The 23,540-nt window shown below is 44.9% G+C and overlaps 1 protein-coding gene across 5 annotated transcripts in view; it reads left to right on the forward strand.

Annotated features, from left to right (window-relative positions):
• The window catches only part of PRICKLE2 (prickle planar cell polarity protein 2), a 338,707-nt gene that overhangs the window by 308,961 nt on the left and 6,206 nt on the right, over positions 1 to 23,540 (forward strand). The window lies entirely within an intron of this gene.

The raw sequence follows: 23,540 nt of genomic DNA on the forward strand, positions 1-23,540 counted from the left end.
CAAATTTATCTCCCTGAGGGTGTCATCAGTCCAAGGACACCTCTGGGGATTTATTTCTGATTCTGACATTGTCCTTTTGGTGAGAGCATTCCTGGCAAGGATTCTCCCCTGCCTAGCAGCACAGAGTCTGGACTTTGCCAGTGTTTCTTATCCTGGCAGGGGCAGATTTCCTGGGAGCTGGTTTAACCCAGAGCCGCTGATCTAAAAAGTCAGCAGAGTCCAGTTCAGGCTTTACCTGTCCTTTCCTTGGGAGCAGATTGAGCTCATAGCTGGAAAGACAGCTGTCTGAAAAGACAGAAGTGAACAGACTAGAATGGCTTTTTATTTCTTTCTTTGTATTTGAACATTATGTCTTAGGTAGAAGATCAGGGGGAATATTCCCTTTACCTGAGATGCACACTTATACATAAACAGTGCCCTATCATGAGCATGGTTCTCAATGAGGGGTGATTCTGCCACCCAGGGGACAAATGGAAACATCTAGAAACATTTTTGCTTGTCACAATTTGGTGGGGGAGTGGTGTTGTGCTGGCCTCAAGTAGATAGACGTCATAGGTGCTGCCAAACATCATACAGTGCACAGAACAGCCGCCTACAACAGAGGATTTTCCAGTCCCCTATGTCAGCAGTACCAGGGTTGAGAAAACCTGGTCTAGAAACACATGGAATCCCACTGGAGTCATCACTCCCCATGTCAGTCACTCAGAACCAGTTCTGAGGAAGGCATGTGAAGGGACCTCCCCAGCTGGGCATTGCAGAAGCTCCCTCTACAATTGAAAGAGCCTCTTTTGCTTCTTGGTCTGACCCCAGCTGCAGCCAACATTTAAGTTTAGTGTTTAAGGGTCAAACTGACCTGCTTGGAGTCCTACCACCTCTCTAGTTGTGCAACCTCCGAAAAGTGGCTTCAGTGTCTCAGTCCCTAAGTTTCCGTGAGAACTAATGTCTGCCACCTGAGGCTGTTGTAAGGAGTAAGATAATATGCATAAAGCTCTTAATTGCATGTCTGCACATGGCAAAGTCAGTATTTAAGAGTTATTTTGACTCATGATTAAGATGCTCCAGAGTGTCTAACTCCTGCCACCTGCCTCTTAACCCTGTCTCAGCCCACTGCTCACCTAAGAGCTAGAAGGAAGACCAAATGGAACTCAGGAATAGTTCTAGTAGAGATGGAAGGAGAGGGCCAGAATCTATGGATGAACATAAGGTTGGGAGATTCTGTAGATTTCAACAATCCAGCCCCATGCTGACTCTCCCTACTATGGGGCTCTGTTGCTAGAAAAGGCAGCTCAGGTTTTCAGGGATGCTTCAAGCAAGAAAGATGAGCCCTTCCTCCCTGGATCTCAATTTCCAACCTTGTCTGAGCTAAAAGAGGCTACCAGAATCTGTGGCCTAATTATGCCCTTGTAATACCTATTACCGTTAATGGAGCCCAGTCTCCTTGATGTGTGAAAATAGACTTGTCAGCTCCTAGATCCAGCCCTTTTCTGTGCTCACTCCCCACCCCACCCCACCCCACCCCTACCCCCAGTATTAATGAACTTCTCAGAGAATTCCCTTTTGCCACAGCTTAGAGGAGTTCATTTGTTCTTTGAGCCTGTGGGTGAGAAACAGGCACAGCTTTGGGCACAGAGCTAGGAAGACAATAGGGAAAGTACAACCATAGAAGTTTTCCATTGAGGTTATTACCAGTTCCAGAACAGATTTGTCCAGGTCCTTGTCGCTGGATCTCTTTCAAGCTTGGGCCCTTCTCCGGGGAGAGGAATGCAGAATGCCAGACTGGTTCGAGCTTCCCATAAGAAAAATTCCCTTTGACTCCCTTGACACAAACCAAATCATTCCATCCCTGAGGGCATCATGATCCTTAGATGCTGAGCTTTCTGCTCTGGAGTTAGGATTGCCCGAGAAGCAGAGGGTTTCTTAGTACCTGTCTGAAGCTATTTACCGTGGAGGGAGTTTGGGGTAGAGGCATCCAGGTGACACCATTATCTGGTGGTATTGGATAGAAGACATCAAATCAGAGAACATATTTTATTCTGGTTTTCTGCTGAGCTCCAGGACTGATGGAAACAAGAATTTTAAACACTTTCTGTTGGTTTCTAGAAGCACCCTCCCTGCCCCCATTATCTTCCACAGCTGAATGCGAAGCCCTCTTGGGAGCATTGAGTTGTAAACGTCAATATTCTTCTCAACCAGCCCCTAAAATAGTGTATCCAATTGCAAAACCTGCATAAGATGCTGCATCCTCCTATACAGCCCTACTCCCCACCCCAAGTATGTCTCTAATGCCCTGGGTTTCTGGGGATTTGCCATGTGAGAAGGGATGTCCTGGAGGATCTCCCTCACTCACCCTTGACCCCCACAACCAGCTTACTCTGTTTTCTATACCAGGGCTTGATATAAGATTTTCACAGAAACAAAAAGAATGGTGTCATAGTTTGTCACTGCTGCTATGACAAATACGACACAATCAGTGGACCCAACAAGAGGAATTTATTGACTCATGGTTTTGGAGGCCAGAAGTCCAACATCAAGGTTTGGGCAGGGCTTGCTTTCTCCTGGAATCTGTAGCGTTCTGGTATTATGCCATCACAAAGCCATCACTCTCTTCTTGTGTCTGCTCCTCAGATTTCCACTGACTTCTGCATTCTGCTGACTTCTGGCTTCTTCTGAGTGTATCCAAGCTTCTTTTGCATATAAGTTTTCCAGCCAAATAGAATGAGGGCCACCCTGGTTCAATTTGACTTCATCTAAATAGGATCTTCGAAGAGCCTATTCACCAACGAGTCAGTCCACACTTTAACTAATAATATCTTCAAAGATCCTATTTACAAATGGATTCACACCCACAGGAATGTGGATTAGAACTTGAACCTATCTTTTATGGGGTACATAATTCAATACCCAACAAATGGGGAAAAAAGACATAAAAATCTCAATTCCCATCTATTTTGTGTTCACTTTTTTTTACCAGGTATTTATTGAGTGCTTACCTTGTACCAGACACTCTGCTAGTTACCAAATATATATTGATGAATCAATCAGACCACCTCTCCGTGGGGGTCAGGGCCTGCCCCAAAACAAATGGCGCACTCAAGGGGTAATTGAAGAGAGCCTAATGAAGATGAGGCCACTGGGTAGAAACTGGGGCCTTAAGTGGGGAAACACAGGCATCTTGTAGCCCAGCAGTGAGGGGAACCAGGGCAGTAAATACCACGACCTCTCACCTTCTACCCTCTGATCTCTTCCATTGTTCAAACCCAACTAGAAGCCAGAAGGCAAGGGGGCCAATAATGTAGTTTTAAGGACACAGCAGGGTGAAGAAGCATCTATAATCTAGAAGGGGATATACAAACACAGGTGTAGGTCGGCTTGTGATAAGTGTTATGAAGAAAATGAACAAGGCAAAGTAACTGAATGAGTACAAAGAAGACTTCAGGAAGGTATCTGAAGAATGATCTTTAAGCTAGGACTTGAATCAAAAAGACTTGGCCGGGCAGGCCACAGTGGCTCAGCAGGCAAGAATGCTTGCCTGCCATGCCAGAGGACCCACGTTCGAGTCCCGGTGCCTGCCCATGTAAAAAAAAAAAAAAAAATGACTTGGCCATACAAAGAACAGGAGGGGATGGAGGCTTTAGGCCTAAGGAATAGCACATGCTAAGGCCCTGAGGCAAGAGAACTTCTTGCCTCTTAGGAGCAGAAAGGAGGCCTGTGAAGAGAGTGCAGCTGGCCAGGAGAAGAGAGTAATATTGAGAGTTGCAAAGCACTAACATTCTTTTACTAGCTCAAATTCAACCTCCTGGTGTCCCTCTGAGAATATTTTTTCACTAAAAGTTAAAGAAATTCAGATGACTTGCAAAGTGAATTGAGAAAGCCAAGTGAGAATATGAAGAAACCAGTAGGTCAGAAATATCATGTGTGGTGGGGGAAGGGATGAAGAAGTTGCCATTTAAAAAGGAAAGAAGAAAATACTTGTCAACTCTTTTTCTGTTGTTCTTTCTATCACTGTAACTTATGTTTACTTTTTCCAGTGACTTCTGGCTTGATTTTATCCTAGATTTCATATATACAGTACATTTGAATTTTACCCCAGGTATCCTGATTTAGCCAAGCAGCTAATAAATAAATTTGATTAAACCGAAAGTCATTCCTTAACGAGGCAGTAAAGTAAGCCTTGAAAACTTAAGGTTAAACAAAAGTACCATTCACAGATCCCTTTATTTTTCTTCCTTTATTGCTCACATTAGCCAGTACTGGCCATGGAAAACAGGCTCCACAATTCTTTGGATGCATCAGTTGGTCCCTCAGAGGAAAGATTAAGCAGTTGTGGTTACCCACCCCACCCTCCAACCGGTGAATGCTGCCATAGTTACAGAGGGTTTCACCTGTCTATCAAAGATCTGGGCCCTTCCACCTTTCCTGAAAATCCCTTCCTAGGGTGAGATCCAGGAGTTCAGCAAGAAGAGTTTGCATGGTTGGGAGATGGGGTGGAGAGTCATCAAGTAACGTTTGCATCCTAGAACCTCATCACTCCTGGTGAGTCAAGAGATGGGGCCAAGAGGGTTTTCAAAGTTTAGACAAATGAAATGGCTGGTGACTGAGACTCAGTCTTACAGCTCTTAGGAGCCATCGTGTCTGAGGCCCTTGGCTGCCATCACCTTTGTTCTGTTTAATATGGAAAAGTTAAAAGGGTGGAAGATGTTTATCCGATGTTTGCCTGTGGCAGTCGGCTGACTCTGCCCACTTTAGATTCGTCTGCTGATGTCTCTCTGGAGAACCCCTTCTTTCAGAGAAGTACTTGAGCTTTGTGTAAACCCCCTTTTCTCAGCCAAGACAAAGGACTGATGTCACCAGGAGCTCCTTCATCCTCCTTCTAGGGCTCTTATTTTATGAAGGGAACGATGGAGTAGCAGTTAGAAGGGTAGACTGGCAATCCTCTCTTCCTTGACTAGCTTTGTGGCCTTCAACTTCTTGATCCTTTGTTCCCTCATCACCAAGTTGGGGGGAATCGCTTTAATTGTTGTTTGTTGTAGTCCACTTGATTTTTCCACCTCAGCTCTTAGCTATAACAATATAGGGTACCTGACACTCGTTGATGATGAAAACAACAAATGTTTGTGAATGTTTCCTGCACTCTAGACATTGTATTAAGTGTCTTTTCCTTTAACTCCATGAAAGAAGCATGTTCAGAGAGAAGGAAATTAAGGCTAAAGAGTTTAGGTAACGTGCCCAGGGTCACTGAGCTGGTAACAACAGAGCTGAGATTTGAACAGCAATGTAATGCTGCATCCTCTGCAATTTCTAGTGCTTTGGGTAAGATTTGTTAGAGCGAAGATGCTACTAAAGAGCATTCTGCATGCTCATAAAAGAGTTCTTTTTCTTAGGATGTATGCTGCATGAAACCAGAGTCCTAGAAGCCGAACCACTCACAAATTATCCCTGAAGGTGATATTTCCAGTGGAATTGCCTCTATATCTAGACCAGACTTTCAAGACGAGAAAAGTTTCATTGTTGTACTTTTCCTACTGAAACAGATGTACCTGATGGAGAATTCTGATTTGACTCGGCTGCACGTTGGAACTACTGGGGAGCTTTCCTCACAGCTGCCGGGCCCATATGGCACCCTGTACCAGCCAGGGTACCACCCATTTCAGGCCCGGGGCAACCAGCTGAGCTGGGTGGGTCTCCCTTCTTCTTCCTCCTGCTTACTGCTTTTCCTCACTCCAAGAGCCTCTGCAATTCTGCTTTCAACAGCAATGGTTCAGATCTGTGTTTCCCAAGCTTTATTTTTAAGGCATACCTTCCTTTAAACAAACTAAACGTGAGACTCTCACACCCCAACCCCACCAGGGTTTCTGATTCATTGCACTCCCACTCCCTGTCCAGAGCCTATCCTCCAAACATCCCCAAGGCAACGAAGACCTGCTGTCATAAATAGAGCTAACAGCTGTGAGGCCTTGTAAGTGGGACACTGTGTGAACTTCTAATGCATAATTATCTTGATTAATCTTTACACTTATACTGGAGAGCCTACGTGTATCTTATCTCCACTTCACAGGTAATGAAACTAAGATGTGGAGATGTTGAGTAATGTGTTCAAGACCACAAAGCAGCAAGTGACTTGTACTAAGAGTTCAACTCTCAAGTTCCATACTTTTAACCATAGCCATGTGGTTTTCTCAAACAGGGGCGATTTTCCCATCCGGGGACATTTGGAAACGTCTGGAGCCATTTGGGGTTGTCACACCTTGGGGGAGGGGACAACTGGTACTGGGTGGGAAGAGGCCAGGGACACTGCTAGTCATCCAATATTGTACAGAAGGCCCCTCTCCCCACCTCCAAAAAAAAAATATCTAGCCCCAAATGTCAGTGGTGCTGCAGCTAAGAAATCATGCCATAACCCTGTATGGCTAAGCTCTTGTGCAAACAGTAGTTTTCTCTCTTTTAGACTGTAAATTACAACATTGTCCAAGCCCCTCCCCTCACTTTCCCATTCTCCTCTGGTCAGGGCAGGGTGGGGAGACCCAGTCCACTCCCCTCTGAGGATTCCAGGTTTGACTTTGTCAAAATCGCTTCATCCATGTTACCAGCAAAGATTGAATCCTCCTCCAAAGTTTCTTTTGGCCCTGTGGAGAATCTCAGTTTGTTTGCACGCTGGCTGCAGTCAGCCAGGGGTTCCAAGTGTGTCCGACGCAGCTGTCTACTCCCAAGGAGCTGCAGCTTTTCCCAGACCGGGGCAGCCCTCCCTGCCCCAGAATCGCTTCTCTTCCCTTTCTCCTCCTCTTCATCCTTCTCTTACACCTCTAACCACCACCCACAAGCACCTCCACACTCTGAGGCTGGCAGAGGTGTCCAGTGCAGAGGAAACTTTTAAAATCATTATCAAATATGAGGAAAGTGTCCTTGCTGGTCGTCCAATGTAATCGGTGCTTGCTGTCCTCTTCCTTTGGGGTAACCTGGTTAAGACAGGGAGCTGCGCTTCACTGGAGGAGCCAAAATCATACAATGGGATCAAAAGAGAGACAGCAGCTTGAGATTCCAGGTTTGCCTCTTCTGGTGCTCCTGAGCATCATGGCCTGGCATGGCTCACCAGCTGGGAAGCTGTGCCAAAGGGCACCACAGGCTGACAGCTGTCAAGTCCTCAGGCGGCCTCGTCTGCCCGCCTTCCAGGAGAAGCAGAGGCTGTCATCTGCTAGCTTTCTCTCCTGGCTTCCGGTTTCATGAAGCTCCCCGGGAAGCATTTCCCTTCTCCATCTCCAGGGCCTATGTCGTTGTGCTCTGCTCTCTCTGAATCTCTCATTCTCCAAAATATTTCCTCTTTTCTAGGACTCCAATAAACCAATCAAGACCCACCCAAATGGGTGGAAACATGTTGTCCCTTAATCCAGTTTAACAACCACTCTTGACTAAATCACATCATCCAGGGAGATGATCTGATTACAGTTTCAAGCATATAGTATTGAATAAAGATTATTCTACCTTTATGAAATGATATTTTGATTAAAACATGGCTGCTCTAGGGGCATACTTCCTTTGAAACCAGCACAAGTACCCACCCTTGGGATCATAAGACTTAAATGAGGATGAATTTATAAAATTGCTCAGTACCATGCCTTACCCATGGCATATATCCAAACTGGTACCTCTTGGCAAACACCAGTGGAGAAAAACTTACAGAGGTCAGTCCTTGGCTGAGGAGGTGGTGGCAGGGCAGGTGGGCGATGTGGGTGATGCTGGTGGTGGCAGTTACCGCAGTGGAAGTAGTGGCCTTAGCTGGGGAGGTACCGCGTTATGGGGGCTGTAGAGCTTTACGTGTGTCATCTCTCATTGCTTAAGGGCCTGTTCTGTCCTAAACTCCTGAATGCAGCCCCCAAACTGTGTCCTCCCAGCCTCACTCTTCCCCTTATCTCTTCCCTGCCTTCTTTCTCTCACTTAGGACCGTTTGATGTGCCATACATTTTACTTGCTTCTTTTATTTGTGTCTGTCACCCCCACTGAAATGAAAGCTCTGCAAGATCAGGGCTTTTTGTCTAGCTTTGTTTCACTGCTGGCTGTCACCTCAGCATCTAGAACACTGACACCAAATAGACATCTGGTAAATCTGAACGTGGTAGGTTTTCATGAAATATTTGTGGAACAATTGAACTGCCATTTTACGTTTGAGGAAATGAGACTTAAAGAGGTGACACAACATGCCCGAGATCACACAGCTCACATAAGGCAAGCCAGCTCCAGAACCTTTAACAGCTCCAGCAGGAGGCCTCATGCGAAGTCGTCCTTTGGCCAATAGCAGTGACCTCGGGTAAAAGGCCTGTGTGACTCACACCTACAACCAGCCGCAAAGGCAGCGGCTCCTTTGTTTGGGTTTGGGGCCCTGAGGTAGAGGTGTGGATGGAAGCGGGATGGTTTGAAATACCCACGAGATCAGAAACCAGCTGCCCTGGTTTCTCATGCGTCCCCTAGGAGCTCCAGATAGCTTTCATTGCCGAAGAGCTCTGAGTAACTTAATGCAAGATTTGGGGAGGAATTGATTTTCTTTGCCCCAGCTCACAGTGTCCCAGATATGAGAAACCTTATACTAAACAGCCTGTTCTGAGCTCAGTTTCAGCCCCTAAAAAGTATCTTGCTTCCATTTCTCCTGGGAGGTGTGCCAAGGTGAGAAGGGGTAAAGAATCCATTTTTTTTCCGTGTGGTTTTATTGTTTTCTCTAATTACAAACAAAAATAGATGTTCTTAAAAATTATAAAACTACAGAAATATATACCATATAAATATATTATATAAATTGAGAATTTTCCTCCCCCCACCCCTCACCGGCGCAGCAGTAAACGACTATTTCTTTGGTATTTGTTTCTGAGCATACACTGACAAATACGTAACTTTTTAAAAAGTCATCCTGTTGTTTTGCACCTTGCTTTTACACTTAGCAGTACACCTTCTTCATCTTGCCTAACTCATCTGGAGCTGTGCAGCATTTCATTGTATGATTGTACCCTAATTGATTTTAACCCATCCACTATTGCTGGATTTTCCCCAGTTCTTCACTGTTGCAACTTTATGTAGCAGTGAACATCTTTTTACTTATATTTGAATACACATTCAAGTTTTTTCCATATCATAAATTTCTCATTATGGGATTGCTGGATTAAAGGATATGTACCTTGTAAGTGTCATTAGATACAACCAAAATGGCCTCCTAAAGGTTGTGTCAATTTGCACTTCCACCAAAAGAGAATAGCTCTGTCTCAGTGCTTGATGGGACCAAATCCTGCTTAAGGATGGGGGCTGCACAGCATGTCCAGAGTGGCTCACCCACCAGCTCTGATCATTTGAGATTTTAAGTGCTCACAGAACAGAGAACAGCTTCAGTGGCCCAAGAGCTGGAGCCAGACCAAGTAAAATCCCTCTCTCCCTACCACGTCCCCAGCATCCCGTTGGGTTCTTCGGGTGCCAGTCATCTGAACAGTTTCCAGGGGAGCTGGGTTGCCATCCACCCTGGCTGGGTTGGCACAGGGACTGTGCTTAGTGGCAGGAGCTGGGGAATTAAGTCATCAGTCTTCACCAGCCAAGATCTGGCGGGAAGGGTATCACGAATCATCCTGGAAATCCGGAGTCTGACAGCAGCTCCGGGCTTGGCGGGTCACAGGATCCTCGCACCTTGCTTGGCACAGGTGAGGTAGGCTTACATAACAGGCAGCTCTTCAGCCTCTGAATTCTGAGGTTGCTCACAGACGGAGGGAGCTGCTTCTTGGAGCGTCAAAATCAACTGAAGAACGTGCTGAAAATGCAGATTCTTGATCCGCACACCTACAACTTCTGATTCAGTAGGTCTGGGATAGGGTCCTGGGAATCTGCATTTACTATCACCCCAGGTGGTGCCAGAACCACACTGTCTTTTAAAGTGAGCCTTGTCTGTTGGGTTATGAATTTCTGGGGAGACACAACAGGCAAGGCTTGGAGATAGGTTTGGAAGAATAAAAGATGACAAAGTAGACAAAACGTGGGTTGAGGTTTCTCTTTCTCCCCTTTCCCTTTCTTTCTGTCAGCAAAGTGTACCCCCGACTGGCTAATAGCCTCCTAAGTGTTTTTAATTCTGATCTTACTGGCAACAACCCAATAACTTTTCTTTCTCCCCCTTTTACCCAAAACTCGCCCTAGAACCATTCCCTCAGGTGTCATGCTCTGCTACGATAACTACTTGTTAATCCATACTGATCTGATGATGGGTGGCATCTCTTTTGGATTATGGGCTCAAAATCACAGGCTGTGGCTGAGAGCGGCTTGTAGATTATCTGGTCAAAGTTCAGACGAGGAAACCGAGGCTCAGAGAGAAGTGATTCATGGGGTTTCATTGGTATTTTGCAGCAGAGTTGGGACTGGATTGTAAGTCTCCTGCTTTTCAGGCTGGATCATTTTTCTACCACCCTGCCAAGCACAGTTTATAGAAAATATCCAATAAATGGGATTTTACAAATGAAAACCAAAGGCTTAGCAGAATCCTGGCCCTCATTGTGTTGATGCGAGTGAGGCACTCACCTTTAGATGCAATATTTTTAAAAATCTGAATAAATGCAAAAACATGATTAACAAATATAAAAGTTCTTAAATAAAGGCAGGACCCATTTTTCTGATTTTTCCTTTTGCCTCGGGCTCCGACATGGTTCTGCCCATCACTGTTATAATGACTGGGACAAAAATTTTAAACAATACATGTTTGGATTTTGACAAGAAGCAATGTGGTTAGACAAGTATTTCCCAAAAATTATCCATTGGGGTGGGGCAGAGTAGAATGAGGAAGAGGTTCGCTTGTCAAAAGTATGGAAAATCATGTTCTGTCTTTCTGAAAATTCATAGTGTACTTAAGCCAGTTAAAAGTTTTGAAACACTGCAGAAATTCCCAAATTTATTTGCCAGTTAATTATTTTTGTTTGCATAATGCAAACAGAAAGTTTGGGGAAAGCTTCCATAACTCACAGGCTGGGCCGTAATGGGGTTTGCAGGGTGGGAGGTTATTGAGACTGGAGGGCTCTGGAGGACTCGGCAGATTCTCGGCTCCTACCAGGTGAGCAGCTGCTGGTTCCATCTGTGTGGAATGTGCCAAGCCCATCTGTGCCAAGCCCATGTTGCCTCAGGAAGTCGTGCGAAGGGCACAGTCCTGCTTAGACAGGAACTGGAGACAGAGAGCAGGAAAGGAAGATTTGGCTTGGTTAAACTAGTTTACATTCTCCAAAGCCCAGTTCAACTTCACAGGCTTCTCTTGTCCAAAGTGGGCGATTGGTTGGTGACAGCTTTATTCTGGTTGATGAGGGGACAAATAGGGAGCAGGACTGAGCAAGGCGAGGCTTCCTCTCCTTTCTGACCTTTCCTTGGTTCCCTGGTCGGAGGCCTGGGAGTGTTGCCTGCTCAGACACGGCTCTCTGGTTGGTCTCTAAGACATACCCTCCTGGCTGTATTGAGAAATAAGAGGAACCTGGTATTCTAAATTCACGAAATAAAGGGAAGCACCCCAGGCTCTTGTTGTTCAAAGTGTGGTCTGTGGGCCAACACTGTCAGCTTATCCTGGGAGTGTTAGAAACTCGGACTCTCAACCCCCAGACCTAGGATCCAAATCTCCACTGTGAGAGGATCCCTGAGTGGTTGCATGCCTTAGAGAGGGTGGAGATCAGATTCAAACCCTGGCTCCATCAGCAACTCCGAACATCATCATGACCTTGGGCAAATTACTCATCTTTTTTTTCTATTTTAGGTCCTTATCTGCTAAATACAGACACCACTGTCTTCCTCTCCAGTTGTTTAAAATATCAATGTATTACACATTCTCTATAAGTATGAGGCGCTCTACAAATACAGATTAATAATAAGAGCAGTAATGATTACCTGAAGATTTAAATGTTGCCTAAGAACTTTGTTCCGTAGATTGTATTTTATAAGAGGTAGAATTTTTGGGGGGGTGCATGGTCCGGGAAGAGGTAGAATTTTTTTAAGAACTCAAAACCATGTCTCTCCTTTCAAACATCCAACACTTTTATATCCATTCATTGATTAATTCATCCATCCTTCCATCTACCCGTCCCCGCCCAGGCATCTATCCTTCATTCCATCCTCTTATGCATTTAAAGGTGATTCCATCTCCCTGTCCTTCATTGTAGCCACTCATATTCTCACAGTCAATCTGCTAAAGGGTAATGGCTCTATCATACGTGATGTCATGAACCATTATACAAAAATGACACTTTGTCAACCCCCTGCTGTGAGAAAGTAGGATCTTGAGAAGCAGCGATTCCAAGCTTAAAAGAGTGCACTCTCTATTGCCTCTTCAACTCATAAACCACTTTCATTCAAACTTCTGACTTCTCTTATCAACCTGGCTGGCACCGGTAGGAAATACCCAGGCCTAAAGGGGAGGGGGACAGTGGAAAGACAGTCATCGTAAATGTGTACAATTGGCCAGGCATAAGACCACATAAATAGTGAAAGTGCATTCCAATTAATAAAGGAAAAGAAAAGGAAAGAAGGAAACTTAACCTTTCAGATCAAACAAAACAGTGTACGAGCCACCAGTTTGAGCCTTGTATATTAACCATAGGCGCCTAGTATACTGGCAACAGTTTTGAAGAAGTAGGGGGAGGGGGTGTGTTTTGCATATTCACCTCATATCCTCATTAGTATATTCGTGCCTCTCTTGATAGTAATTTTTAATAAACATTTTATAGATGCAATAACACATAAACAGAAATATGCATAAGTCATAAATTGCAGCTCAGTGAATTATTATATTCCGAGAACTACCTCTCAGGTCAAGCAGTAGAGCCTGACCAGCACCCCAGAGACTCCCTGGTGCCCCCTCCTGGCCACTGGCCCTCCCTCTCTCCAGAGTAAGCACTACCCTGACTTCCAAGAGCATAGAGTGGTTTGGGATGGATTTTAACTTTATATAAGTGGCATCATATGGTGTATATTATTTTGCGCCTGGTGTTTTCTACTTAGCATTATATTTGTAAGACTCATCCATGCTGTTACTTGCAGCAATAATTCATCTTTATACAACAGAAAACTATACGTCAATGAAGGGGATTTTCTTTATTACAGCTGCTGGTTAGAAGCTGGGGTGTGTCAGTGGGGTTTTACTTCTCTCTTCCCCTCCTGGCCATCCAATCGCTGGCTCGCAGCTCTCCTGTCATGCTCCTTCTACTCTTTCTACAAACAATAATAAAAGGCAGGAGGCAGAAGAAGCATTTTGGAGTAGCTGCTGGGCGAGCATGGGCAAATTATCCGACTCACTATTACCTGGTTGAAAAGTTTGTGTAGCAATGCCTGTCAATATCATGTATAACAACATACATAAAAGTACCTTAAAAGTAGCAAATATAAGGTAAGGAATAATAGGATTGACTCTTGTGTCTGCTCTCCCTCTGCACCACACTGGTCTAAACAATTCGTGTATTAATGCACGTAACACTCACCTTCCCCCAAAGAATAGAGTCTATGATTATCCCCATTTTACAGATGAGGAAACTGAGGTACAAAGGCTCTTACCTGAGGAGGAACAGCTGTAAGGGACCACGCTAGAAGGTGAACTCTAGAGTCGAAGCTCTTCACTGCCCCCTCACCCCTGCCTCGCCCCTTGCTGCCTCTCAGATGCTCTTAGGAATCTTGTCTTCAAGCACATAAAGGACACTCAAAACCCATGCTCCTTGCAGTGACCTAGAAAGAACCTCTGTTCTGATGGCTCCTCACCTCCCCACCCTCACCCCTGCTGCTCTCCTCCTTGCTCACGATGCCCCAGTCATGTTGCCCTTTTGTCATTTCCTCGAGTCCCCAGAGTTTTCTCTAGTACAAAGCACATTCTTGTTCTCTCCGCCTAGAATGCTTGCCCCCACTGTTGACTCGGCTGCTCCTTCTCCTTCAGGTCTCACCCTCATTATCACCAACACCGAGTTCTCTGTCAACATTCTCTCCTTTCTTCTCCAGCATAGCATTCCATTTATTCCCTTCCTAGCAGGGATGATCTATAATTGTATTCGTATGTTGATTCAGTTCTGTTTCCCCTGTAGGATGTACCATCCTTGAAAGGCCCTGTTCACAGTTGTACTCACAGTGTCTGCCTAAAGTAGGGCTTTGACAGAACTCTATGGAGAGACTAAATGGATCTCCAGCCTCCTCCCCGCCGTCTGCCACTGGAGAGCCCTTTAGCTTCTGCCCCGTTAGTCAAGTGTTTCCTGAGCAAATACTCCAGTGTGGTCTGCTTGTTGACTTGAGCTAATGGATTCTGGAAAGCAGCATGGGGCTTGACCGGTGCAGCAGTCTTCACCTGGTTTGAATTTTTTGCACATCCTTTCAATTAACAATAGGATTCGTGGCGATGCTCTCAGAGTCCCCCACAGAGCTGAGGAGCAGCTAAAATTGACCCCACGTGCTTCCAAAAAAAAAAAAGTCCCTTCCTCATTTCCCCCTTCATAACCTTCTCAAATGAGTCCCTCTTTACTGGGGTAACAGGTTTATCAGGAAACGAATAGAATGCGCAAGACAGGAGATAGAAGCTCAGACATCTCCAATCCTAACCCAGGTTTTCAACTCTGTACTTTTTTATTTATTTATTTATTTATTTATATATAATCTGGCTTGTCTTTGAAACTGTACTGGGTCTCTAAGAGGAGGGATTTCAGTCCTGTTGCAACACTTGTCATTTTCCAGCAGTGCTGGTTCAAAGACGAGCCTTCAGACTGAATGCTGCTAAAACAAACAAACAAAGCCTGTCTTGTTGAAGAAACCAAAATAAGTCATGGCTCTCTCTGGGACCAGCTGGTCCCAAAGAAGCCATGTTTCCATTGGGTCAACTCCACCGAGCCGTCAGGAGCAGGGGAGACAGGCCTTCTTTGGAGGGGGAGGGGCAGGAGCCCCAGCCTGGGTGGGGGGTGCCGAGTCAGAAGTGCGCGCCCTCCCCCAGGCGCGCCGCCCCTCCCCCAGGCGCGCCACCCCTCCCCCGGCGGCAGCTAGCCGTAGGAGATTGTTCAGTGCGTCTGCCAGCACTTCCCTGGCACTGTGGGAGCAGATGGCAGACGCGTGACTGTGGACAGACTGATGACCTGATGGTCACTCGGGACCCGCTAGACCAGCCAGTGACCAGATTAAGGAAATAAGAGAGATAAATCAAGGGCTCAGGATTTGCAAAGCTTCAGATGGGGGCGGGAAATACAACAGGGAAGGCTGTCACTACAAGAAACTCTTGAAACCCACCCAAGGAAAAACCAAGAATCAGGAGCAGATTTGTTGAGAGGAATTTAGAGAGAAAACAACGTTGCATTTCCCAAGTTTTAGAGACAGGTTTCCACCACACCCAATCTAGTGGAACACGTTAATCTTAAAAGAGGGAGCATCACCCTCATGTAGAGGTTAGACTTATGTTTGTGGGTTTATCCCACCGCTGCTTTCAGGATGGGTAGGAACACAGTTCTCCTGAGCCTGTGGCCAAGCAGGATTGGATTAATTAAAGCAGTGCTTCCCAAGCGGGTTGATTTTGCCCCCAGAAGGTATGTGGCAATGTCTGGGGACATTTTTGGTTGTCAAAAATGGGAGGGTGGGGGTGCGCGGGTGGTTCAGTGGTAGAATGCCCGCCTTCCATGCGGGAGACCCGGGTTCGATTCCTGGACCATACACCCACCCCACCCCACCCCAGAAAAAGGGAGGGCAGGCCCCTCCTGCTGCCCAGTGGGTAGGGATCAGAGATGCCGCTAATGCACAGAGGGGCCCCCACAGCACAGAATTGTCCAGCCCCAAATGTCAATAATGCCGAGGTTGAGAAACCCAGAATTAGAGTTTCTGAGGTTATGAAACCACACAGTCTCCCGGAGTAGGAGCTCCTTTAGTGTCAAAGAAAAGCTGCCTTGAAACTGTCCTCCTGACCTGAGCTCCTCTAGCTCCACGATGCCTGTGCAGCACTTTGGGATCTTGTTCAAAAGCAGAGGCTAATCCCATAAATCTGGTGAGAGTCTGAGATTCTGGGATTTTATCAGCTCCCAGGAGACCCCATTGCTGCTGGGCCACAGATCACACTTTATGTAGCAAGGGATCTCGACGGTGTTCATAGTCTCCCCCTTCTCATGTCCCTCTCTCCCTTCCCCGTTCCAAGTCGCTCTTCCTCTCTCTGTACCCCAGGCTTTTCTTCCTACTCTGTTTGAACTATTCCGTGCTCTGTCACCGAGAACCCTCATGGTGGTATTTAAACCACCACTGCCCACGTGACACTTTCTGACCAGCTGTTGCCAATTTGGTGTTGATGACCTCAATTGTCTTAGCTGGTAAAAGGATGCTAAGGGTCTGACCAAACTACCACGCAACCCACAACTGCCATCCCCCCCTCCTCCCAAAAAATAACCAACCAGTAAACTTGTACCTCAAGACGTTTTTTTGACATGGTCTGAGATGCCTGGTCTGTGGTCAACCCCATGACTTTGGGGGCACACTTCACTGACATACCCCACAGTTTGAATAGGAGGTGATAAACTATCCGTCAAGGGCCAGATAATAAAATATTTTAAGCTTTCCTGGCCCAGTCTCTCTTGTAATTTCTCAATTCTGCTGTTTTAACAGGAAAACCACCACAGACAATATGTAAATGAGTAGGTGTAGTTGTGTTCCAATAAAACTTTATTTTAAAAAACAGGCAGTGAATTGGATTTAGCCCATGGATCACAGTTTACAGACCCCTGTTTTCAGATAATTCCTATTTAGTCCTCAGGAAAAAGAAAAAAAATATCGCAGGGAAAACTTTACTTTACAGGGAGCTAAATCATCAATCTGAGTTATAAATGTCTGGAGGGCAAGGGTGAGTAGATACTATTTCTCTTAGATGCACAGAACTGGGAAATGTGAAGGCATCCTTTAAGTTGGCAGAAACACAGCACTCTATCCTCTTATGCCGTATTTTTTTTTTTTTTGAAAGAATGGGACTAGGCAGGGCAATAAATAAGGAACAGAACGATGAACCAAAAGGGCTTCCATTAAATTAGAGTCTGTGTTTTCTTCTTTCTGGATTTAAGTGCATGCCTTCTGTTTTTAGAAAAATGAGGGTTGGAGGGGAAACCCTCAAAGGTTGTCATTCTCCACAGGGTTCTCTGAAGGTGTTGGTTTTTCTCATGATGTCCAATTTCTGGAGGGCCTCCTATTTTCAGGACCGGTTTGCAGTGAGGGCGCATTGTTTGCTTAGAAATGCTGTTGTCCCTGAAAACGCCCCTGGATGTACCTTGGTGTTGACAGTTTAACCACAGAGGGCTGGAGGACCTCATACTAAATTTGATACTAATCTCTCTTGGTTGGAGCAAGGCTGTGGGTCCTGAGGGGAGACCTCTAGCCCTGTGGTGCAGGGACATTTGTGTCCCTCCTGACCACACACTGACCCCAGGGATTAGGATAAACAAAGGCCTTCAACCTTGCTGTCACCATCTAGTACCTCTCACAAAGCCTGCGTTGTTGAGAGAGGAAAAAACCCTCTCCGTCTGTTAATAAAACAGAGTTCCACTTGAGAGGAAAACAGTCTGGCAGCTATCTCCTGGTCGTTAAATGGGAGTCTTCTGCCAGGTTCTCCAGAATATGCTGGGGCAGTAAAAATGCCTGTTTTAAATGTGGGGTCACACTATGGGTTTCAGCCAGAAGTCTCAGGAGAATTTACAGTTTGCATTCCCCACCTCCTCCAGCACATAACGCCGGTGGGCGCGCGCGCACACACACACACACACACACACACACACACACACACATACACACACAAACACAAACACACCATGGCTGGAGCACCAAGAAAAGTACATTTGTTGTCGGAGGCCATTGTGGTATTTTTACGTCCCATTTGGTTGGACTGTTGATTTTGACACCGAGACTGGTTATGCACAGACAAATGGAATAAGGCATCGAATTTCATCTGTGTAGAGAAAAAATCCCCAGCCATAGTTTGAAGGTACAATTATTTATTTATGATAGCAGCTCATACTCAGCAAACATGGCTGTGTGGCAGGCCCTGTGTGGGTCATTTCTTTGATTTGTTCATCCATATGATCACACATCCAGCAAGTATTTGTTTGTTCCTAGAGTTGGCTGGGTGTAAAACTCTTGGGTCATGCTTTCTTTCGTTGGGGACTCTTAGGCCTTGCTCCACTTTCTTCCAGCATATTTGATACCAGGTACTGTGTACGAGCCAGCAAACAGGCCACACTCCCTGCCCTCTTGGGTCTTATAAGCTAGCTAGAAACAGAGATGAAGCAACAACGGATGAACAAAACTTTATTACAATTAGATGAAGCAACAACGGATGAACAAAACTTTATTACAATCATGATGAGCACTGAAAAGGAAAGTTACATTAGACTTCATCTAAATCACCTGTACACCTTTCGTATTCACTCTTATTATCCCCATTTTACAGATGCAGCTAAAGAGGTTCAAAAGCTTCCCCGTGTCACCCAGATAGGAGAGAGTGAGGGTTTCTCATGATGGGGTGAGAGCCAAGATAGTGCAGTTCCATGGGGGGGACAGGGGAGCTGCTAATTTAGACAGATCTCCAAAGCTGTGATTAATAAAGCGAAACACTTTTGCAGATTGGGGAGCTAATTATAAATCATGCGTTCTTCAACTTTAAAATTGGAGAAGCCCCAGATGGTGGGTCGTGTAACGAACCACCGGAGATGAGATTGACGGGTGTGATCGTGGTATTTTTGTTCCTGATGTTTGGAATTCCATTTATTTGGATTACAGTCTGTTGTTCTTTAAGCCCTGGCCTCCTGTTGGAGGGTGATTGCTTTCTTTCCTGGCTGCGAGCAGTGTGAGGATTCGTTTATTACCTTTATTTTCACAAATACATCCAGCACTAGCCCTGGGAGAGTGCAGTGAACAGCAGGGAACAAGATCCCTGCTCTCCCGGGGGACCCATTCAGTTGCACCCTTACATACGTGTCGTTGAAAATAAGGTATCATGGGTCCCATGCCCTAAAAAAGGGTCAAGAGCTACAGAGGGACCAGTGGATGGAAGGACTTTGCTACTTTAGACGGGATGGTCAGGGAAGCCGCCACTGAGGAGGTGGCATTTATGAGAGGATATCGACAATCACAAGTCGTCAGCCCTGCAAAGGACAGTGTCTCACAAAAGGGGCTGGGAAGAGCTTGTTTGAGGAGGAGAGAGAAAAGAAAGTAGGGCTGCTGAAGCAGAGTGAGCAAGAAGGAGTGCTGAGTGGATGATCTAAGAAAGCTAGGCAGGAGCCAAGTCACATGGACCTAGAGGTCTGCATAAAGATTCAGGATTTTGCCAATGGAATTAACCACAGAACCACCCTTTTTAGAAGCGAGTACACGGTTACTGCTCATCTGTAAGCAACACTGGCCTCTCTGTTCAAATCCCGGTGCAAGCAGACCCTGGTGAAAAATCTGAGTTAATGTATAAGAGGACAGACCTTGCCCCTCTCTGCTGTGAGCAGGTAGCATTTCCATGTATCCCCCAGGGGAATTGCTTAGGTTTAGGTGTAACTGATGGTAAACTTTCGGCTTGAACAACATAGCCCTCCTGTCCTTGCCAGGGCACTTTTCTTTCCCGGAGAGAGGGCAGTGGGTAAGGTGTCCCGAGATTTCCCAGGAGATTCAGAAGCCTGATCCGAGGGAGTTGAAGCATCTTCCTGCACAGTCAAAGCTGCTCTGCGTATTTACCTTCTCATTGAAATGTGAATCTGTTTGCCAGCAGGATATTCTCTGAAATGCTTCACTTCGAGGCTTATAAAAGACTGGTTGAGGGTGCACGGGTGGTTCAGTGATAGAACGCTCGCCTTCCATGCAGGGAAACCCGGTTTCAATTCCTGGACCATGCGCCACCACTACCCACCCCACGCCACCCCCCAAAAAAAGACTGGTTGAGGAAAACAGCATATTTGGGAATTTATAATATTTGCTAGATTCTTTATGCTGGCCCTAATTCCATTTGAGAGCTGTGTAGCAAACCTGCCAAGATCAGTAGGCCTGCCTAGGTTGCTTTTGTTTTTAAATATTATTTTGAAGATCGATCTTTGCTTCACTTCCTAGAGCTCATTTTCTTGGTCTACTTGTTCATCATCTTAACGTTGATATCCTCTCCTCTCCTCTCCTCCTTCAGGTCGGGAAGGCTCTGGAAGTGATCAGACTGTTGTAAATCAGCTTTTGTGATTTGTATGTCAGAGATAAGCAACAAGGAAAGCAGGAATTGGAGGAACCAACTCCTCTTGCCATAAAAAGTATTCTGATAACGATTTTTTAAAAAAGCAATTACCGGACAGTATGATGTGTGGCAGAACAGGTTCTCCATATAAATATCCAACATTTAAATTTAGCTTTCCAATGGACATTGCTTTTTCAACCACTGTACTGAGGTATAATTTAAAGCAAGGCACATAAATATTGAAACTACACCCAGTGGGCCACGGTGGCTCAGCAGGTAGAGTTCTCGCCTGCCATGCTGGAGACCCGGGTTTGGTTCCCGGTGCCTGCCCATGCAAAAAATAAATAGATAAACAAATAAAAATAAAAGGAAACTGCACCTCAAGGAAATTTTACATACGTGTGCCCTTTCATAAACACCTCCCAGATCTAGAGCTGGGACATTTCCAGTATGCTTCAAGGCTCTCTCATATCTCCCCTCCCTATCAGTACCTTCTCCGCCAGCAGTCACCTCTCTCCTGACCTCTAGACAGCTGTAACCTGTTCTTGAGCTTCATATAAATTAAACTAAACAGCGTTATCTCTGAGATTCGTCCGTATTATTCGGTGTAGTTCTTCATTCTCATTATCGTTTAATGCCAGGGTTTCTCAAACACAGCACTATTGACGCTTTGGGCCACAGACTTCTTTGGAGGCTGCCCTGTGCATTGTAGCAGATTTAACAGCACCCTTAGCCTCTATCTATTAGATGCCAGTAACATGCCCCCCCCCCCTTTGTAACAACAAAAAATATCTGCTGACATTTTCAAATTTCCCCAGGGGGCCCAAATTGTCCCCAGTTAAGAACCATTGCATCCCATGAATATACTACAGTTTTTAAGAAACTTTTCATTTGGAAATAATTTCAAATTTATTGAAAAGTTGCGAAAATGGTACAGATAACACCCATTATGTACTCTTTAGTCAAATTCATGGTGTTAACATTTTGTCCTATTTACTTTATCCTTTGCTCTCTCTTGCTCACACACTGGCATGCCAGTTTATTTCTGAACCATTTGAAGGCAAATTGCATCCATCTTGGCCACTTACCTCCAAATACTTCTATGTGTATTTCTTCAAAATAAAGCTCTTCTCCAAAACTATCAAAGTACAACTGTCAATTAACCACAATAAATTTATCTTAACACCTTTATCTATTGCCTATGTTCCAATTTGTGTCTGTTGATCCAAAATTATCCTTTATAGCATTTATTTTTCCTTTAGTTCCAGTCCAAGAATAAGTATCATCTATAGTTGCTGTCTCTATAGTATCCTCTAATCTAGAAGAGTTAACTCAGCCTTTCTCAGTCTTTTATGATTGCTAACAGTTTTTTTGTTTGTTTGTTTGAAGAATACAGTCTCATCATCTTTAAATAAAAAGACAACTCCTTTTGGAAGATGTCCACTGTTTCCTCCTGAATAGATTTAGAATATGCATCTCTGGCTGGAATAAAGCATAAGCACTAGTGTACCCTTATTGCAGCATCACATCTGGAGATGCACAACATCCCTTTGTACCTCACTGGTGATCTTAAGCTTGATCTCCTGGTCAAGGCATTGTCTTATTTCTCCTCTACAAAATCTTCCCCTACAATTAATAAGCAATATGTGGGAGACCTGTAACGGCTGTACAAATAGCAACTCCCATCAAATTTTGCCCATTAAATTTAGCATAGTTTTTAAAAATATAGCATATTTTTTATTCTACCATAAACCAGTATTTACCTATGATACTCACACAAAAAAGGATTTTCCAAATCCAGCACCCCCTCCACATGTAGTCAACATTTCTACTTTCTGCAGGAGCTCCCCCCACCCCCCGCATTTATTGATTGGTGAATTCCTGTTTTTTCCAGTAGCTTATAAACATTATTCTCCGTAACTATTTTAATGCTCAAAATGTACCCTGTTTTCTTCTGACAAGTGCTCATCTTTTATTTTTAGCGTGTCCTTGCTTTCTAGCATAACAAGATGTTCTGGGCTCATCTTTTGCCTTCCCTTTTCCTGGAAGCGGCCATTTAGCCAAGGATCCCAGGTTCCATTTAGTGGGAAATTATAGAAAAATACCACTACTTATTTATCTTTTTTTTTTTTTTTTTTTTTTTGCTAATGGACATTTGCCTTATTTCCAATTCTGAGCTACTATAAATAAAGCTGCTTTGAATAAACTTGCTTATCTATTTTTTAAAATTTGTGCACTAACTTCTGTTGGGTGTGTAACCAAGAGCAGCAATGATGTCATAGAATCTTCACACTTGGCTATATACCCCCCAAAAAACAAGTGCATAGATCTACCAAAAAATGTGCAAGGATATTCAAAGCAACTCTAGTCACACTTCATATATATATATATAAATATATACATATATATATATACACATGAATATTTCGCTGTAGTAGATACTGCTAAGTAGTTTTCCAAAATGCTCATTGCATTGCTTTAGTTTTGTGAAAGAAAGGGAAGTCGTATGCCCTGGTGGTTGGGAGGAATCATCAGTAGCAGAGTTGTAAGGGATCACTGCAATCCAAAGGCATGTTGTTTGTGACCAAATATGGCAAAAGTGCTGATCCGCTCAATGTGGAATGAAAGGCAAGTGTTGGTATGTAGCTACCTGGCCCATTCTTACACTGCTTCTGAGAGTGCTGCTTTAAGATGAGCAAAATGGAAGTTACTTGAGAAACACAATATCTTTCACTACCTTCAGGGATGCCAGGAGCTCATTTCGCAGCCCTTAGGAAATGCAGCTCCATCGCTGGGTCACCCGCTGTTGGCATTAGAGTCACTGCCTTATTTTTTAAAATGACTTCTCAGGGGAAGGAGAGATGCCCTGGGGTCCTACTCCTAGCTTCTGGCCGTTGGGGGAGAGGTATCCATTTAGAACCCTGGGACAGTCATTCACTCAACAGCCTAACAGAGTAAATATCCCTCTATTCCCTGTTCCTAGGAAGTCACTTTGTGCCCAAGACACTTGAGATAGGGATGCTTAGGGACAGAAGGAAACTACCCGGGACTAGTAGAGATGTGAACCTGCCCAATACCTTAGAGGGCATTCTAGGCCCCATGTTGCCAGGAACTGCTTAGGCATGGCCCAGCCTCTATAGCTTAATGTTGACTCATCCAAAATATTTGGCCTACGTGAAGTATAGCTCATCGTTAGTCAGAGAGGTAACTGAAGCACTTTTGTCAAGTGGAATTCTAAAGAGAGAAAGAACATCATGCATTAGATACACAGTGGGCTCTTAGGAACTTGTATGAGCCTTTAGAGGAAGTGGTCACTAGCCAAATGCATCTCTGTGGGTGCAGAATCCCCCTCCATGAGGATACTGCCCTACTG

Source organism: Tamandua tetradactyla, chromosome 15, assembly GCF_023851605.1.
Source record: "Tamandua tetradactyla isolate mTamTet1 chromosome 15, mTamTet1.pri, whole genome shotgun sequence".
In the NCBI taxonomy this organism is placed as follows: domain Eukaryota; kingdom Metazoa; phylum Chordata; class Mammalia; order Pilosa; family Myrmecophagidae; genus Tamandua; species Tamandua tetradactyla.